This window comes from Lissotriton helveticus, chromosome 8 (genome assembly GCF_964261635.1).
Source record: "Lissotriton helveticus chromosome 8, aLisHel1.1, whole genome shotgun sequence".
NCBI classification, from domain to species: Eukaryota; Metazoa; Chordata; class Amphibia; order Caudata; family Salamandridae; genus Lissotriton; species Lissotriton helveticus.
In genome coordinates this window covers 957,595,475-957,614,065 of record NC_136069.1, presented here as the reverse complement: position 1 = coordinate 957,614,065, position 18,591 = coordinate 957,595,475, and the positions used below count along the sequence as shown (strand labels likewise).

The window sequence follows — 18,591 nt, the reverse complement described above, 5'->3', positions numbered from 1 at the left end:
GCAGGACAAAGGGACAGATAGGGCGAGCTAAAAAACATGAGGATAAGTAGCAGGAGAAAGTGCGAGCTAGAGAGACAGGGACAGTGAATAAGGAGTATGAGGCTGAGTGGCAAGTGAAAGAGTTTGTAGTGCGTGGCAGAAGGAAAAGTACAGCTAATAAAGAACACGAGCATAGGCGGCAGGACAGAATGGAAGGCATACGGTGCGAAAGAAGGGACAGGTACTTAGAGCAAAAAGCATGAGGATAGATGGCAGAACAAAGTGCGTGATAAAAGGAAAGCCATGGGGAGGCAATAATATGATGATAGGTGGCAGGATAGAGTGAAGGCAGAGGGAAGGGCATGGGCTGTCCAGAATATAAGGCTGGGTGGCAGCAAAAAGTGCAGGACAAAGGGACAGGTAGGGCGAGCCTAAAAACATGAGGATAAGTGGCATGAGAAAGTGCTAGGTAGAGAGGCAGGGACGGTGATTAAAGTTTGAGGCTAAGTGGCAAGGAAAGTGCGTGGCAAAGGGAACAGAATACGCACTGTTGTGGCAACAAAAGCGTAGAAAGCCTATAATACATTGGCAACGCCACTGTGAAGAAGACCGAGCAGGGGGACAGAAGAAGAGTGTAGTGCTGCTGTGACTAGCCTAACAATACGTCGCCCCAATTCAATGCCAAATCAGCAATGAACTCTGCTAAACCTTAAAAATGTTCAAATTGTTTTCAGTTATAATATAAAAACCAATTAGTCCACAGGGCAAATCTGATTGTTACTGAACTCTTGCAGTAAAGGAAGTAAGGTGTTCAAAAGAGTAACAATATGCCACCGAAAAACTCAAACTATGTCAGAGGGCCTCTTTGCTCTGTTTTGTTAGTACATCTTTTTACGACCTAGGTTTTTGACTGACAACTTTATACATTCTGGGAGTTGTCATGTGTTTTTTTTTTATTGTACCAGCTGGACTAGCTCGCCGGATATAGTAATTGTACTGACACACTGGATAACAAGCTCCATACTAGAAACCCGATATCCTAACAACATGGAACAACGAGCAAGGAAGTTTCTTTATGGTTTTACTTTGCTCTCGCGCCAGAATTTGTTTACACTGAGAATCAATCAATCAATCAATCAAGGCATTTATAGAGCGCACTACTCACCCGGAGGGTCTCAAGGCGCTTGGGGGGGGGGGGGGTTGGGTGCCGCTACTGCTCGAACAGCCAGGTCTTGAGCTTCTTCCTGAAGGAGAGGTGGTCTTGGGTCAGGCGGAGGTCGGTAGGGAGGGTGTTCCAGGTCTTGGCGGCCAGGTAGGAGAAGGACCCTTCTCCTGTTGTCGCTCTTCGGATGCGGGGGACGGCGGCGAGGGCGTGGTTGGTCGATCGGAGGTGGCGTTTGGGAGCGTAGAAGTTGAGGCGGTTGTTGAGGTAGCTCGGGCCTTGGTTGTGTATGGCTTTGTGTGCGTGGGTGAGGAGACGGAAGGTGATTCTCTTGTTGACGGGGAGCCAGTGCAGGTCTCTCAGGTGTCCGGAGATGTGGCTGCGTCGGGGGATGTCGAGGATGAGTCTGGCTGAGGCGTTCTGGATCCGCTGGAGTCTCTTCTGGAGCTTGGCGGTGGTTCCGGCGTAGAGGGCGTTGCCGTAGTCTAGTCGGCTGGTGACGAGGGCCTGGGTGACCGTCTTCCTGGTCTCGGTGGGGATCCACCTGATGATCTTCTGTAGCATGCGCAGGATGTTGAAACAGGACGCGGAGACGGCGTTGACTTGTCTGGTCATGGAGAGGGAGGAGTCCAGGATGAAGCCCAGGTTGCGTGCGTGGTCTGTCAGTTTGGGTGCGGTGCCCAGGGCGGGGGGCCACCAGGAGTCATCCCAGGCGGAGGGCGAGGAGCCCAGGATGAGGACTTCCGTCTTGTCTGAGTTCAGTTTCAGGCGGCTGGTCGTCATCCACTCGGCTACGTCTTTCATCCCTTCGTGGAGGTTGGTTCTGGCGGCTGCGGGGTCGTTGGTCAGGGAGAGGATCAGCTGGGTGTCGTCGGCGTAGGAGATGATGTTGAGGTTGTGCTGGCGTGCGATGGCCGCCAGGGGGCTCATGTAGACGTTGAAGAGGGTGGGGCTGAGCGAGGAGCCCTGAGGAACGCCGCAGATGACTTCCGTGGCTGCAGATCTGAACGGTGGTAGGCGGACTCTCTGTGTCCTTCCAGCGAGGAAGGAGATGATCCACTCCAGTGCTTTCTCTCGGATTCCGACGTTCCTGAGGCGCTGCACTAGGGTGCGGTGGCAAACAGTGTCGAACGCCGCGGAGAGGTCTAGGAGGATGAGGGCCGCTGTTTCACCGTTGTCCAGCAGGGCTCGGATGTCATCGGTGGCAGCGATGAGGGCGGTCTCGGTGCTGTGGTTGGCTCGGAAGCCAGACTGTGAGGGGTCGAGGGATCCATTCGTCTCGAGGAATGCGGCCAGCTGCTTGTTGACGGTCTTCTCGATGACTTTGGCTGGGAACGGGAGGAGCGAGATGGGGCGGTAATTCTTGAGTTCGGTGGGGTCCGCTGTTGGTTTCTTTAGTAGAGCGCTGAGTTCGGCGTGCTTCCAGCTCTCAGGGAAGGTGGCTGTTTCGAAGGAGGTGTTGATGATGTCCCGCAGGTGGGGTGCGATGACAGCGTCGGCCTTGTTGAAGACGTGGTGGGGGCAAGGGTCGGTCGGAGTCTTTTAACAAAGCGCCGTCAGGCAACCGTAATCCATTCTGCATCTAGTAAACACGTTTATTAGAAATGTCCTTGCGCTGCGTTCTGTTAAGATCTCTAGTTAATCACGAGCACTTTTATTATAATAAATGTTAGGACAAAGTACGGGGCAGATGATAGGCAGAAAGTGAAAAACATAACGATAACTGTTAGGACAGAGTGCGGAATAAACAAGTAGGCACAAAGAGCGAAGAACATAGGGGTAAGTGGCAGCAAAGTGTGGGGCACAGGGACTGGGCACAAGAGAGAACAAGCAAAGTATGTGAACAGAAGAAAGGAAAGTGGGCTTGAGGGTAGGAGGAGAGACGGGACCGTCAAGTGATTGGACTAGTGGGGCTAGAGTACGAGCTTGGAATGAGATCCGAGAGACCCTGCGGTGCCAGCTAATACCGCATGTGATTTCAGGATGACGGGAGGCGGGTGTGCTATTGAGAAATTACCCCCGAAACCGAAGCCAGCTTCGCTCTTGCGCCTTGCGGACAGCCTCGCTCAATCCAGGCGCTCTGAAGAGGACGCGGGTCAAGTTGACACTCTAACCCAGCTTTTTGTGGACAAGTTTGGCAGATCCCCCACACAAAAGGAACGCAGATAGATTGTTCAACTAGGCCTTACAACCCTCTATAAAGCGAATTTTGTAGCAAGGCTTCCAGGTAGCGAGTCAAGCGCTTACTGCCATCACTGACAAGACAAATCTGCGTTTCATCCTTGGGAGGTTAATTATAAAGTGTAATTTAATTGACCGATTGAAAGTCGTTCTTTTAAGGGTAATTCACAATAAAATGGTGGTAGGAAGCGCTGTGTAGGCCGCTAAACGGTCTGTATGTGGTGGAGGGAGGGGGCCCGGCACCTCTGATCAGTACAGCTCAAATGGCCCATTCTTGAAGTGAATAAGCAGGCGCTCGGCTGGACTTCTGGGGCTGGCAGCGGGCTAAAGGTGGGGGGCGGGGGGGTGGGGGGGGGGAGTGACAGTCATGTAGGCAGACAGCCCCAGTTACATCTCACTGACAGTGCAAGAGCAGGCTGTCAGAAACACATCAGAGTGTAAAGAAGAGAGACAGCCTGCAATAGTGCGAGACGCGCTGTGTGGTGGGGGAGGAGGGAAGGGGGGCAAGTTGGAGTTCGACCCAGTGGCTCATTACTGTAGCTGGAAGAGGCTTTTGCCGTTGAAGACATGGGAGGAGCATCAAATGGGCAGGTTGTTTAAGGCAGATGGTGTCTGCGCGCGTTCAAGCGCACATGAACGCAAGCTTTAGGTCAGTGGGTCGCACTTTGAAAAGCCCCTTTATTATAAGTCGAGCAATATCGCATGCACTGTTCTAGCTCGACCTAAAAATCAAAGATTGCAAGTGAGAGAGACAATGACAACAAGATGTGTAACCACCAGACAAGACTCTGGTTCAGAAAGAATCAAAGTATGCCATAATAGCATGTATTGACATGTGGATTGCATATGCAAACGAGAGTTTTTGCACTGCAAATGCTTGTTTCAGTGGGTGAGGGCCCTGCAATTCCCAGAGATAACACTGTCTGAGGAGAACAAAGAAGAGACCAAAAAAGGGGCAGGATCTTTTTAAAGTATGTGAATTGGCCTTAAAATCAAACGCAGGCTTTTCAATGAGAATGCATGAATCCACTGAACCACTAGACCCAACTTACACATATTCATGTGAACGTGCACTAAAATAAAGCTGGTTTTGTGATTGCACCAGTGTTCGTCTTCAATGATACAGCGCCTGGCAAGTGCAGCCTGCTAAACTTCCAAGAGCACGTGCCCTCCGAGTCCTGGCTGTCGCGAGTCAAAATTATTCCCGCCGTTTGCAGCTCGGTTGGCGACTTCTCCCCTTACGCCCTAAAGCTGAAAGATGTTTTTCCCTATAGGGGGCCAAGTATATTTACAAAGGAAGCTTTAAAAAACAGGATGCGGCGCAAACGAGCAACAAAGAAACAATAAGAGGCAAAGAAGAGAGAGGGTATTGTTGTGTGGCATGTTTGTTTCAAGCTTTCAGTCTCAGCTCTGAATTTGCATTCGCTTCTGACTTAGGTATTGTTAGTCAATTACGCTTTGCCTTTAGGGAGAATACACCTAGGGAAGTCACACGTTGCGAGTGATTAGCAGCACGGGTGAACAATGCTCACGGCCGAGAGAGCGTTCTTTCAGCACAGATCAGGTTTGCTTTTTAGCAGCATTCAGTTCCCGTAGTCTCAGTCTGTTGACAATTTCTGAGATCCGCGATTCCAAGTTTCCAGTAAAGCGCTTTGCAATCATATTCGGCTTCCATTAAAAATACGGGCTTTATCAATAAGAATAATGCGCAAATAAACATGAACGCGTGGAATTTTTGCTTTCAATTTAGCTGTTTAAAGCAGGCTAACACGGCGACTACCTGGGGATATGATAAATATAAGTTTGATGCACACTAGAGTGAAGTAGACATATTACAAGTTTGTACACAAATTGATGTTTGCGTTCAAGGTTCGCTACTTACACATGACGAGGCACAACATGAAAGCACTGGTGTAAAAATGTAGATTTGATTGCACAGTAAAATGTTGAGGCGCATGCTGGAGACTGATCCTAAGGTGAACGACTGTGAAGGAATAGCACTTGTCACTATAGTGCTACCACAGTTTTACACTTACTATAAATAAATGCAGAATTCTCGTGTGGATGATACATTGCTTACAAAATACAGAACACTTTGACTGAAATGGTAAATGTGCCCCTTTCTGTCTCAACATGGGTTGTATTGTGCTAAAAGACTTTGCTAGACCACAAACATTAAACACAGCGTCATTAGTGGATTGATGTAATCCACTTGAATGCCTTCTGCCTAAACAAGCTCTAGGCATTGCGTGGTGGGGGCGGGGGAGTGGCATTGCGTGGCGGGGGAGTGGCCTCCTTTGAAGTCTGATGCCGATGGTGTGCGATGTGCACGCGCCCGGCTCACATGCACTGTAGGCAATCCACCTTTGGGTGCATTTTTCAGAGCCCTTACTTTATATCTCGCCAAGCATACCTAACGGGATGGATTAGGCTCTGTGAGGAGTTGGCCTGGTATAGGATGTTCACTATTCTAGTGAGCACCTTGCACCAGTCCAAACAACCCTTATGGTGATGGTTGTAAAGTCAACCTTATAGAGCAACTATCCTAGTGGTAGCATGGACAAAGCAGTCTTAGGCTAAAACTTCAGAGAGCATGTGAAGCAAGCTGTTTTACCATATGTAACCCCTTGAATACCAAATGAAAGGACACCACACAGGGTATATATAAAATATATATGTATTTATTATAAACACAACCCCTCTGAACTCTTTGAGGTCAGAGGCTAAAGCACATAACAAGTTTACTCAATTATCATACAATAAGTTGCTGCACAAAATACAGTCGTGCCCTAGGTGCGCCGAAGACCATATACTAAAATAGTGGTATAAGAACCACGTCACGAACACAGGATAGGCCTAGGGCATCGCTGGGGCTACGCTGAGCTAACAAGAGTTAGGAAGCAGGAGGCCCACGGGATGCGTGTGCAGTGTCTAAACACACATGCGAGTTACCATAGGGAAACAATGGGAACGTAAGAGTTAGAAACTAGTTCTTTTAGGACACTTCTGGATGTACTAGGAGAAAGCCACTGAAAACTAGAACATTAGGATATTCAATACCCACAGGAGCACCGGAGTGCCCACGTTACCTCACCCACAGGAGCCGGGTGCATAGGTGTCAAGTTGTGTCGGGTTTCGTCGCTGAATCCTATGGAGACCTGTAAAAAGATGCTGCAGGCGACCAGGAGAGAAGTGTCCGGTTGGATCCAACAGCGGAACGAAGATGAAGAGTACCTGAAAGCAGAGGGGACAGAGTCTGGGTCACTAGCCAGAGATCAGGAAGGAACCAGGCGATGTCGGGAAGCAATCAGGTGATGTCGGGAAGCAATCAGGTGATGTCGTGAAGCTCGACTCTGCAGCCACGTGGACCAGGAGGCGTCAACGACAACCAGGAGCTGGATACGGGCTGTCCCAAGAAGGATCTCGCTGTTGGCGGCGTCGGCTTCCGGATTGGAGTCATCAGGCCTTGGCAAATGCAACCCAAGCAGGAATCGAATATTCGCTTCGAGGCAGACCAGCAAGGTCTGGGGGGCTTCTCCTTTGCAGGGAAGCAGGGGCCCACCTGGAGCAACCAGGCAGGCGGTTCAAATTCAAAGGTTTGTCGTCACAGAGGCCACTAGCCAGCGGGCAAGTGACCGGACAGACGCGTCGAGCACAAAAGTACTAGCAGGCCCCACGCGGCACTCGGTGAGTGTGGGGGGCTGTGCGTCAGAGCAAAAGGTGCTCGGAGCTGGGGCTTCTCAATCCCCGATGCACAACTTCGAGGGTGCCTCAGAAGCTGCACAAGTAGCAAAGAGCAGGTTATTCAAGATGGCCGGTCTCACGTCTCTCCTCGCCTCCTCGGGTCTCAGCTCCGCTGTGACTGTGGATCGGGCTGTTGGAAGTCTGGAAGTCCGGGTCTCGTCAGGCTCTCTGCTCGGGCTCCGGCAGGAGCGTCGACATAGCAAACCGTTGATCACTTGATGGTGCCTGCTTGCACAGGGTGGTCACTCCTTGACCACAAGGGAGATTCTTCAGTCTTCTATCTTCAAGTAGAACGTCGAAGGTCCAGAGTTTCGTTACAAGTTTTAGTTGAGGATAAATCTAAAGTCTCTTGACTCAGCTCCTACCTATATACTAATCTGAGGGGCTTACCTGCTAGGTCCCTCCTATGGGTGGGACCAGGGAAGGGGCTGGTTACACCTCTTTCCCTTTGTCCAGTTTCGCGCCAGAGCTGGGGCTGGAGTGCCCCAGCAAATGGTTTGAACCAGGCTATGCATGGGACACCTTGTGTGCCCCAGGCAGTGTCTCATTTCATTCAGCCCTCCCTGCCACAATACACTATGGCCTGTCTGGGGTGGTGCTAGCACCTGCCAAGACAGGAAACCTATTGTCCAAGCCTCCCTCGCTGGAAGGACTCCCAGCAGCAGTAGGTCAGACTTGTGTCTGTGGCAGCAGCATCCATTTTGTGATGCTGAGGCTCTGGTTAACTTTAACCGGGATTAACAGGAACAACATGTCTTCTCCCTCTAGAAGGGTGGCATGCTACCCCCGTCGCCAGAACTGGCGAGGGGGTAGTATTCCAAAGCGTATGACACCTTACACGACATGTTTTAATAAAGCCAAACCAAAGTTAGCAATAACCGCGAGGATTTAAATGCACTTAAGAGTATATGGTATGGCTATATCATAGAACAGCTATAAGGACATGGTTCCGAAAGCTGCAGACAGGCTCCGCTCATGCTAGAGCCTCATCTCACATAAAACCAATCACTCTGCCTTCAGGATTGTTAAGGCCTGCCATAGGAGTGACTTATAGGCATATATGTGTCTATATATAATGGTAGGTATAGGAATACTATACCTAAGCAAAGGGTGATTACACGACCTTGCCCCATCTGAGTGATCAGCCAGTTGAGTCAGTTTGGGTGGCCAGCCAGGGGTGGCATAAGATATGCTGCAGCCCCTGGTAGGCCTTGGGTGCACCTATGCCCTGGGTACCTATGGTACACTATACAGTGACTCACAAGAGTGACCCATTTCCCAATTGGTGATGTACCTAAAGTACATGGTATGAATTTAGAGAGAACAGCTGGGCTGTGGGTCTGATTAGCAGGCCCACAGCCACATTAAAGTCGAAAACCAGTGAAGCAAAAAGCAAAAAGTGGGGTGACCATAGGAAAGCAGACCCTACTCTCCAACAGGCTCGACCTAAAAATTATGTGGGAAGATATGCTCAATGAAGGGGCTCGCGGAGTAGTCTCATGTGACCAGTACTAACTCACAGGCCAGATGGGGAACCCACTGTGACAGTCACCATAAATGACAGGGAATACAGCTTTCGTATTGACACTGGAGCCACTAGGTCCTGTATCAGTGAGAGAGGACTCCCGCTGTCAAATTCATCAATAGACACACAAGGGGAAGTGATGAGGTTTCCATTCACCAAACCTGTGGTGTTGGAGATAGGGGGAAGTACATCAACAGAAGTATATTATTCTCCCCCACGGCCCCAGCAAACTTGTTAGGATGTGATCTTATGGCAAAATTAAACATGTCCATCCACTACGAGGAGGATGGGACAATGGTCTGCTCAACAAAACACACAAGATGACGGACGGAATGTTGCAAATTGGCAAAACATTCACCCCCTGTCACAGATCTGGGTTTAGTCCATCATTATTTTTTTCACCACGCCATCCCAGTTCAGACATGGCCATATGCAACTCAATCTTGACCCTGTGCCTCATTGGAACAGTCCAACCTGAACTGCCAAGCCATGTCTTCCCTGGACCAGAATCAAGCATCCTAGGACCGGTTTCTGGCTATCAGCCGTCATCAGCCAGGATAGCTTGACTCCAGTGGCGTAGTGAGCACGGGACCCACGTCTGGACATACCCTTCCCACATAGGGCAAACAGCAAAATACACAGGATGATGGACGGAATGTTGCACATTGGCAAAACATTCACCCCCATTCACAGATCTGAGTTTAATTCATCGTTATTTTGCTCACCAAGCCATCCCAGTTCAGACATGGCCATTCTGAGAAGTTAGCCTGGCATATGATGTCCACTAGTTCTAGTGGGCAACTTGCACCAGTCTAATTGACTCTTATTAATGGTGGTTGTAAAGTCAACCTTATAGAAAGCTATCCCAGTGGTAGCATGAACCAGCAGTCTTCAGGCTAAGACTTCAGCAGGCGAATTAAGCAAGTTGTTTTACCATATATAATCCCTTGAATACCAAATGAAAGGACACCACACAAGGTATATATCAAATATATATGTATTTAATCTAAACACAACCCCTCTGCACTCTTTATGAGGTCAGAGGTAAACATACAATATAAGACACACGGTTAATATACGATAAGTTGCACAGTATACGTTATGCCCTAGGGGCCTCACAAACCATATACTAAGAAAGTGGTATAAGTACCAGGTGAGAGTTAGAAAGAAGGCCTAGGGCCTGTAGAATCGCTGGGGCTACACTAAACAACCAAAGGTTAGGAAGTAGGAGGCCCACAGGAGCCTTGTGCAGTGTCTAAACACAGGCGCGGGTTCGCATTGACTTTCTATGGAGATCATAAAAGTTACAAAGTTACAATTTAAGGACACTTCCGGATGGACTAGGATGGAACCCTTTTAAACTAGGACACTTCGAGAGTCAAGACCCACGGGAGCACCGGAGTACTCGTGTTACCTCTCCCAGGGAAGCCGGGTGCATAGGTGTCTTTTCATGTCGAGTTTCGTAGTTGTTTTCTACGGAGAGCTGCAAAGAAATGCTACAGGCGACCAAAGGAAAAGTGTCCGAGTGGATCAAAGGGTGGATCGGAGATGTGGAGAACCTGAAAGCAGAGGGGTCAGAGTCTGGGTCACTAGCCAGTGACCAGGTAGGTACCAGGAAGGAACCAGGCGATGTCGGGTGCTTAGCAGGTGAAGAAGGTGAGCTTGTCTCTTCAGCCACGAGGTCCAGGAGGCATCGACGATGACCAGGAGCTGGATTCGAGCTGTCCCACGATGGATCTAGATGACTGCAGTGTCGGTATCCGGATTGGACCCAACAAGCCTTGGCAGCCGCAACCCACACAGAATGTCTTCAGGGGGCTCAAAAGCCAACGGGCAAGGAACCGGGAAGACGCGTCGAGCGCAAATGCAAAGGCGGGGCCCACGGGACACTCGCGGAGTGTGGGGGCCTGGGCTTCGGTGCAAATGGTGCTCGGGGCTGGTGCTTCTCGTACCCCAATGCACAACTTACTGAGGCTTCAGGAAAGGAGTGCAGGTAGCAAAATGCAGGATGTCCAAGATGTTCAGTCCCACATCTCTCATGTCCACCATGTGTCTCAGCTTTGCTCTGGTTGAGGGTCGGGGTCAGAGAAGTCTGGAAGTCCAGTTCTTGAGTTGCAGAGTCTTTGGGTTCTGATTGGAGCTTTGAAACTGCAGACCGGCAAAGTTGCTGTTGGGGCCTGTTTGCACAGGGTGGCCACATGGCCACTCCTTGACTACAAGGGAGATGTCTTCCGTCTTCCAGTCAGAAGGGAATGTCGAAGGTCCAAGATATGTCTTTCAAAGATACGTCCAGGATAATCTAAAGGCCTGGGGACACAGCTCCAATACTTATACTAAGAAAGGGGACTGGACTACCTGACTAGGTCCCTCCTATGGGTGGACCTGAGAAGGGTGTGGTTACGCCAGAGCTGGGGCTGGAGTGCCCCAGCAACTAGTTTTAACCGGGCTATGCATGGAGCAACTTGTGTGCCCCAGGCAGTGTCTAGATGCATTCACTGAATGCAGCCCTCCCTGCCCCAATACACAAAACCCCTGTCTGGGGAGGTGCTGGCACCTCCCTGGACAGGAAACTTATTGTCCAGGACAACCTTACCGGAGTTTCCCCCAGCAACAGGAGGTCAGACTCGTGTCTGTGGCAGCAGCATCCATTTTGTGATGCTGAGGCCCTGTTTAACTTTAACCGGGTAAAGCAGTAACCTACAAGTCTTTTCCCTCTAGAAGGGTGGAATGCTACCCCCGCCGCCAGAATTGGTGGGGGTAGTATTCCAAAGTGTTTGACACCTTACACGACATGCACTTAAGAGTATATGGTATGGCTATATCATAGAACAGCTATAAGGAGATCGTTCTGAAAGCTGCAGAGGGTTTCAGCTCATGCCAGAGCACCCTCTCACATAAACCCAAGCACTCTGCCTCCAGGATTGTCGAGGCCTACCATAGCAGTGGCTTATAGGTGTATATGTGTCTATATGTAAAGGTAGATATAGGTATACTATATCTAAGTAAGGGGTGATTACACCACCTTACCCAGGCTGTGAGTATAGACCTATGGTGTCAGTTTGGAAGGCAAACCAGGGGTGGCACAATACATGCTGCAGCCCCTGGGAGGCCTAGGGTGCACCTATGCCCTGAGTACCTATGGTACACTATACAGGGGCTCACAAGCGTGAACCAGTAACCAATCTGATTAGCAGGCCCACAGCTACATTAAAGTCGAAAAAACAGAGAATCACAGCAAAAAGTGGGGGTGACCATAGGAAGCAGACCCTACTCTCCTACACAACCCCCCCCCCAAACGCAGACATTAAACTAACATTGACCAGTTGAGTCTTCATGTTCTAAGTGGAAATATATGAAGAGTCCATCTGCATTGGCATAGTCAGTCCCAGATCTATGTTCCACTGTAAAGTCCATCCCCTGTAAGGAAATGGACCACCTGAGCAGTTTGGGATTTTCACACTTCATATCTGGTTTAGCCACAAGAGGGGCTTATGGTCTGTCTGAATCTTGAAGTGGGTGCAAAACAAGTATGGCCTCAGCTTTTTCAGGGCCCAAACCACAGCAAAGGCCTCCCTCTAAATAGCTGACCAACGTTTCTCTCTAGGGGTCAACCTTCTGCTAATAAAAGCTATTGGCTGGTCTTGACCATCTTTATTCAGATGTGAAAGCACAGCACCTACCCCCAACTCAGAAGCATCTATTTGGACAATGAATTCTTTGGAGTAGTCTGGACTTTGCAGAATAAGAGCAGTGCACATGGCCTGCTTCAGGTCATCAAATGCCTTTTGACAGCTGACTGTCCACTGAACTTTCTTTGGCATTTTCTTGGAAGTTAAGTCATTCAGGGGCATCACTATGGAACCATGCCCCTTGATAAATTTCCTGTAGTACCCAGTCAGGCCCAAGAAAGCTCTGACCTGAGTCTGGGTGGTTGGAGCAGTCCAGTCCATGATGGTCTGGATCTTGCTCTTCAATGATTAAACCTGGCCTCCACCTACAAGCACTGTAAAATACAAAGCGCGCACAGTCAACTGAGGACTGTGGCGCCACCACTTTTAAAATACGTGCGGCGCGAAAACGGTCAGATTGAGTGCCTTTGTTAAAGTAATCATGTAAATCTCTGCGCCCACCATGCGCTGCAGTTAACATGATTACTTTAACAAAGGCACTCAACTGCCCTGCAGCTGTGCACTATCAACAAATGAAAGGCAGCAAGTCATGCATGAGGTGTGTGTCACACACGTTGTGCTTGTAGACTTCCTGCCTTTCATTTGTTGCTAGAGAAGTGCTGGTAATTGCTAGGGCTATCATTGGTGCCCCCTGACCTGTGTTTAAATGTTCAAAATATTCCTAATGGACACAAGACAAAACAACTAAAATTAAGAATGCGGAAGTACCCAGAGAAATATACCGCGGGTGGTTCGTTTAACAATGCTCAATAAAAAAATAGGAACACCCCACGCTGTCCGGCTGTTCCCCATCTCTCAAGGCACCAGACATTCTTCAGTTCTATTCACGGGAGAGACTTCATCAGTAGATTGTAACAACCTTAATTATGCAAAAGTTGATATTAGGATTCAGCTTCTCCTATCCTACATTAGCTTTCCTAGGCAACAAACAAACAAATAAACCCGATCTAAGGAAGACGAGCTTTTATTCCGAGCATTAGTCTCGCTTCAGTATACACATGTACTGGGGCAGGAATTCCCCTGCATGGTGAATGGAAGTGTACCTCTGCCGAGTGCCTGATTGCTTGTGACTTTATTTGGCTCCGACATTACACAAATCTAGCAGGCGCGTGGAGGTGGGCGAGCCCCCGAAAGTTCGAGCCTGAAGACTGGCTATGGCATATGGCGATGTCCTCCTGGAACCTTGAGCGCATAACAAGCCAAGCCTTGATCTGCCTGCCACTTCTCCCTCTACTCAGGATGCGGCGTTGCAGCTAGAGCTGCCCACTTCGGAACTGGGGAACCAGGTAAAGCCTCGACATCAGTTCAACAACCTGTGATTCGGGCAAATCACTTCGTCTCACCGAGTATATACAAAATAGAGGTGACCTTGTGTAATGTAATTGGTGTTCATGTGAAGCTCTCCAAAACCGTCAGGTTGAATTTGTGGTCTATTTAAAAATACACAAAGAGATCAAAACACAGCTTAACATATGGGAACATCAACTAGGTACTCATTTAAGGGCTGATATGTGTAAAGTGAAACCAGAAAACCTGGTTTCATGGTGGATTTACAGCTTAAAATGTGTCCATTACCTTGCACATATGCAGTGTCTTGGGAACTGCCAAAAAACGACGCTTGACTGAGAAACATCTGAAACTAGCTTTGAAACCTTAGTCAAAGAATCCACAACCCGTGTGTCAAATGTGGATCAAAGTGAGATCTAAATAACCCCACTTTGCTATAGTTCTTCGTCACTAAGGAAGGGAATACTCTGCAGTGCACTGCTACATGATTAGAGCTAGTGTCCACATGTCATCCCATCTCCCAGAGCTCAGGTGACATCACCTGAAATCCGGCAATTTGTGCTTAGGAGCAGAGGGTGTGCTCAGAAGTCTTCCTGCGGAGAAAATAAATGAGTGTGCCGGGCTCTGCAGGAGGACAAGAGCAGAACGGTAAATAGCCAGAGAGCATGAGTGACTGCAATGAAGCAAGATCAGGAACAATCACTTTGTGGAAGTCTCTCCACCCCACTGATCTGCTCAGGTCGTGAACTACATCAAGAATTTCTACCAATACCAACCAGCAGTACACCATACATGAGAGACTTTTAGAAGATCAAGCGTCAATGACATTATAGTGCTTATAGAAGACATGGATTTGGCAAGTGTTTTCATGCCATTGTCAACAACCTTAAATATAGTTTTCCTTATTTCCCTGTCAATTGTTCAATTATTTTGGCTGCTTCTTTTTCTGAGTAGTTTTGCTTTTAATTGTAAATTGCATAGTCTGCTGCAAATAGAAAACATAACTTTTGCTGTGTATGGACTGAAGGAGGGTGTCATTGAAATCCATTGTTTCACTAATTATGGATAGATGTTCATTCATAGGCATGATGGTGAACTGTGCAAAATATTCGTGGCACGGCTTACCTCCTCTGTATCATGTGACAGTTACAGCTTTGTATGCACTATGCATAGAGTCTGGGCAATTAGCTGAAGGACCAGGAGCACTGTTCCCATTAAGGTGCGAGAGAGATTGTGGGCTTTTGTTTAAGTATTCATGTTAATCACAACTCGTGAAGGGGCTGTGATTAACATGAATACTTTAACAAAAGCCCACAATCTCATAGCTGCCAAGGTTTCAGATTGCTTATGTGTGACATTTTCATAATGTCAGTGTTATTATGAGTGACATTGATTGACTATGAGTGACACTTTCTCTTGAGCAAAAATCAAGCAATGAAGACGAGGGAAACCCATAAATATCAGAAATTACACCCATGTGAGCAACAAAAAAACGATGTGCTGCACCATTCTATAAAAAGCCTCAAAAACCATCCATTTATTGCTATCTTTAGTAGCGCACCAAAATCAAGCCACATGCAATACCCTTATTCCTCTCCCTCACACTAAAAGCACGCATTCATTTTGGGCCAGGCGAATAAACAAATTTGCATGTAACGTGTCCTGCACTGCCTTTAATCTCATCTTTAATCTCATTAACGTTTGTTGGCCGCTTTGCCCACGCATTGCGTGAAATCCAGGAACCCTGGTCACCATTAATCTATTGGTATTTATATAGCACAAGCCTAGACAAAAAGGCATAGGTGAGGTAGTTGGGTTCTAGGAGCAGAAGTATACTATTACTTCATTGAGATGTAGTGTTCTTAAAGAGGCAGGCCTTCAACTATTTCCTACATTTGAGTAGTGTTGGGGAAGTCTTTATGGATATGGGGATGTTGTTCCAGACCCTGAGTACATAGATGGAAAAGGAGCGCTGGCATTTTTCTTTTTTTTTTTTTACTCTTCTTAGCATCCAGCCTGATGGTGTTCTGGCTTTAGATAAGCCAAGAGTGATCAGGCATGGTGAGTTTTTCTGCTAGATAAGCCGTCATGATGGCATTGTAAACGGTGCAGCTGATTTTGAAAGTGGTCTTGACCGGCAAAGGGGGCCGAAGGAGTTCCATAAGGATGGGGGGTGATATGATCATATTTCTTTAAGCACTGGATGGGACAGGCTGTGGTGTGTAGAATGCCCTTAAGAGGAGTCTACGTGGAGTCTGGGGGGGCAGAAGTAGTGAAATATGTCAAATTCAAGCAAGGATTTTATGAATGGACATTAAGAGAATCATATTTTATTTGTGTTATACTAAAAAAGGCTTTTTGAATAGAAAGGATTAATCAAAAAAATAAGTAGCTTTATGTAATGTTCCTAGCTCCCAACTGAAACGCATTGTGTGTTGTAAAGAGTATGCCAGAAGGGTTTTTGGATTAGAGGGTTTGGCGCTGCACACATGGGCGGTCTCGTTCCTGGCGCACATAGCCATGGTTGCAGCGCACAGAGACCCTCCACTGCCGCACACAGAGGAAACAAATTAGAGGGAACATTGCTTGGTAGCCTTGATAGTTAGGCCTGCCTTATGCAGGGCCCCCAAAACATTCTTTTAGGTGGATCAGGTGATCTTCCCAATTGGGGCTAAAGACAGCAATATCATCTAGATAAGCTGTACAGTAGTCATCCAGCCCTGAGAGGACTTGGTTCACCAACCTTTGGAATGTGGCAGGTGCATTCTTCAAACGAAAGGGCATCACCACAAATTGATAATGCCCACCAGGGGTTGCAAATGCTGTCTTTGGCTTTGCATCATCAGCTAGTCTGATCTGCCAGGAACCAGCTGTCAGGTCAAATGTACTCAAAAACTTGCCAGATGCCAATCTGTCAATGAGTTCATCTGCCCTGGGTATTGGATGGGTATCTGTCCTAGTGGCTGCATTGAGGCCTCTGTAATCCACGCAAAACCTCATCTCGCTCTTACCATCTTGGGTGTGAGGTTTAGGCACCAGGACTACTGGACCGGCCCAAGGGCTCTCTGAGGGCTCAATGACTCCCAAATCCAAAATCTTTTGGACCTCTGTCCTGATACAGTCCCTGACATGATCCGGTTGCTTGTAAATCTTACTTTTAACAGACAGACCGTCCCCAGTGTCCACTTCATGAGTGCACCAGGTAGTCTGACTTGGAGTCAGAGAAAACATACAGGGCCGGACTGGGAAGTGAAAGCAGCCCTGGCAAATTTTGCCAGACCAGCCCCCGGCTGGCGCGCTTCGAGCGAGCGTAGCATGCGAGCCCGACTGCTACTAGGATTTTTTGGGGGGGTTCTCCCCCCCCCACAAAAATTTTGCAACAAGACATACCAAAATGGTGAATTTTACAGCACATTTTTCATTACATATTCAACTGTATCAACTTTCAAAGCATAGTAAATAGTGGATGATGACCTTAAAGAGCACCACAGGTTACCCACCCAGTCATATGTACCCATAGACATTCTTTCAGAGAGCACCAAAAATAGACGTGAGTAGTGAATCAGAGAGAACAAAGTAAAAGTGAGACCAGCCCCCACATGGTGTGTAGCGAGCAAGCACAGTGAGCAACCACTACTTGGGGGTTTTCGGGGGTTTTAACCCCCAGAAAAATTTGGAGACAGAAAGGCCAAAACAAAGCATTTTTCAAGACATTTTTCATTACATATTAGATTGTATTAACACACCAACGTCATAATATAAGGAGACACTGGGTTCAACTCGTCCTTTGAGTACTGCTCAGAACACTGCAAAAAATAGATTAATTGGTGAAGGAGGCCTATTTGAAGACTGCTCAATAAAATACCCTCAAACTGGAACAAGCTGCTCTGTCCCACTCTGCCCAGTACCAGATATCTGTGCAAACAAACAACTGCTTTAATTGAGTTCAAACAGAGCAGCATCACTGGGTCCCACTCCCAGCCCAGAGCTCTATCAGTGTTAAGGCCTAATATGGCACTGGGTCCTTCTTGCTAGAATCTGAGCCACCAGAAGGACAACTTTGATATAAAGGAATTACGCCAACACACCAACACCAGTCATTGAGTACCAGCTACTAAATAAGTTGTGAAAGATTCAGTGTAGAACATTAAAAGATTTCTCAAAACATCATCCTTTTATTAGGCGTTACTGGCTTGTGTCCAAACAATACAGTGGCCACTGCAGAAGAATCTAAAGTGCAAGTGAGACCTGCCATCGACAACACTGCATAGTCCTCTGGACAAAATTCAGGCCAAGGTGCAACTCAAGTCCTAAAAGAAATAGTAGAGGACTAATGGGAAGTGCGCAATGATGTCAAGTGGAGTGAAGTGACAGAAAGCAATATAACCGTCTTATAGCTCACATTTCAAGAAAGTAGATGTATCTTACAGTTAAGGCTAAGAAACAGGGTGGCCAAGTAGGATCGTTTAATGTAAATGTACGTACACAGAGTAATTGCTAGTTACATTTAAAAATTGCAGTTTCATAGAGTAATCAAAATAAAAAAGTGCACAGTGTATTTTTAGAGATGTTTGGTGTTCTTGCATTTCTTTTCCTGAAGTTGTGTTTAACCAACATACATATATGTCTCCTTTTTACATTATTATTAGCCATGCAACACTTAATGTTGTTCCACCAAGGATATTGTGCTGCATAACTAAATACTTATAAAGATCCCAAAAGCGAGACCTATTGGCTATGCCAATGCTGGTTGTTAAGTTGTGTTTTGGGGGAAATTAGGGGGGTAGGATGGGCTGCTCTCTTGAATAGCCGCAAAACCAGCCATGTCGCTACCTCTTGTGGTCAACAAGCCATGAAGCCACGCTGCCTCCCTGTTTGTGTGTGTCTGTTTACGCGCACCAGGGAGAGTGTTGTTTGGCACATGGCTGCCAAGTGCCAACTCGCTAGCCAAGCGGAACTGATTGGGGCCCTTTTTGTTTCCTCATGTCACAGCAAAACAGCAGGCCCTAGCAGGAGGAGTCTTT

The 18,591-nt window shown here is 47.7% G+C and overlaps 1 protein-coding gene across 1 annotated transcript in view; it reads right to left on the bottom strand.

Moving 5' to 3' along the window:
- Positions 1–18,591, bottom strand: part of ZBTB11 (zinc finger and BTB domain containing 11) — a 1,715,870-nt gene that overhangs the window by 1,632,927 nt on the left and 64,352 nt on the right. The gene's annotated exons all lie outside the window — the stretch shown is intronic.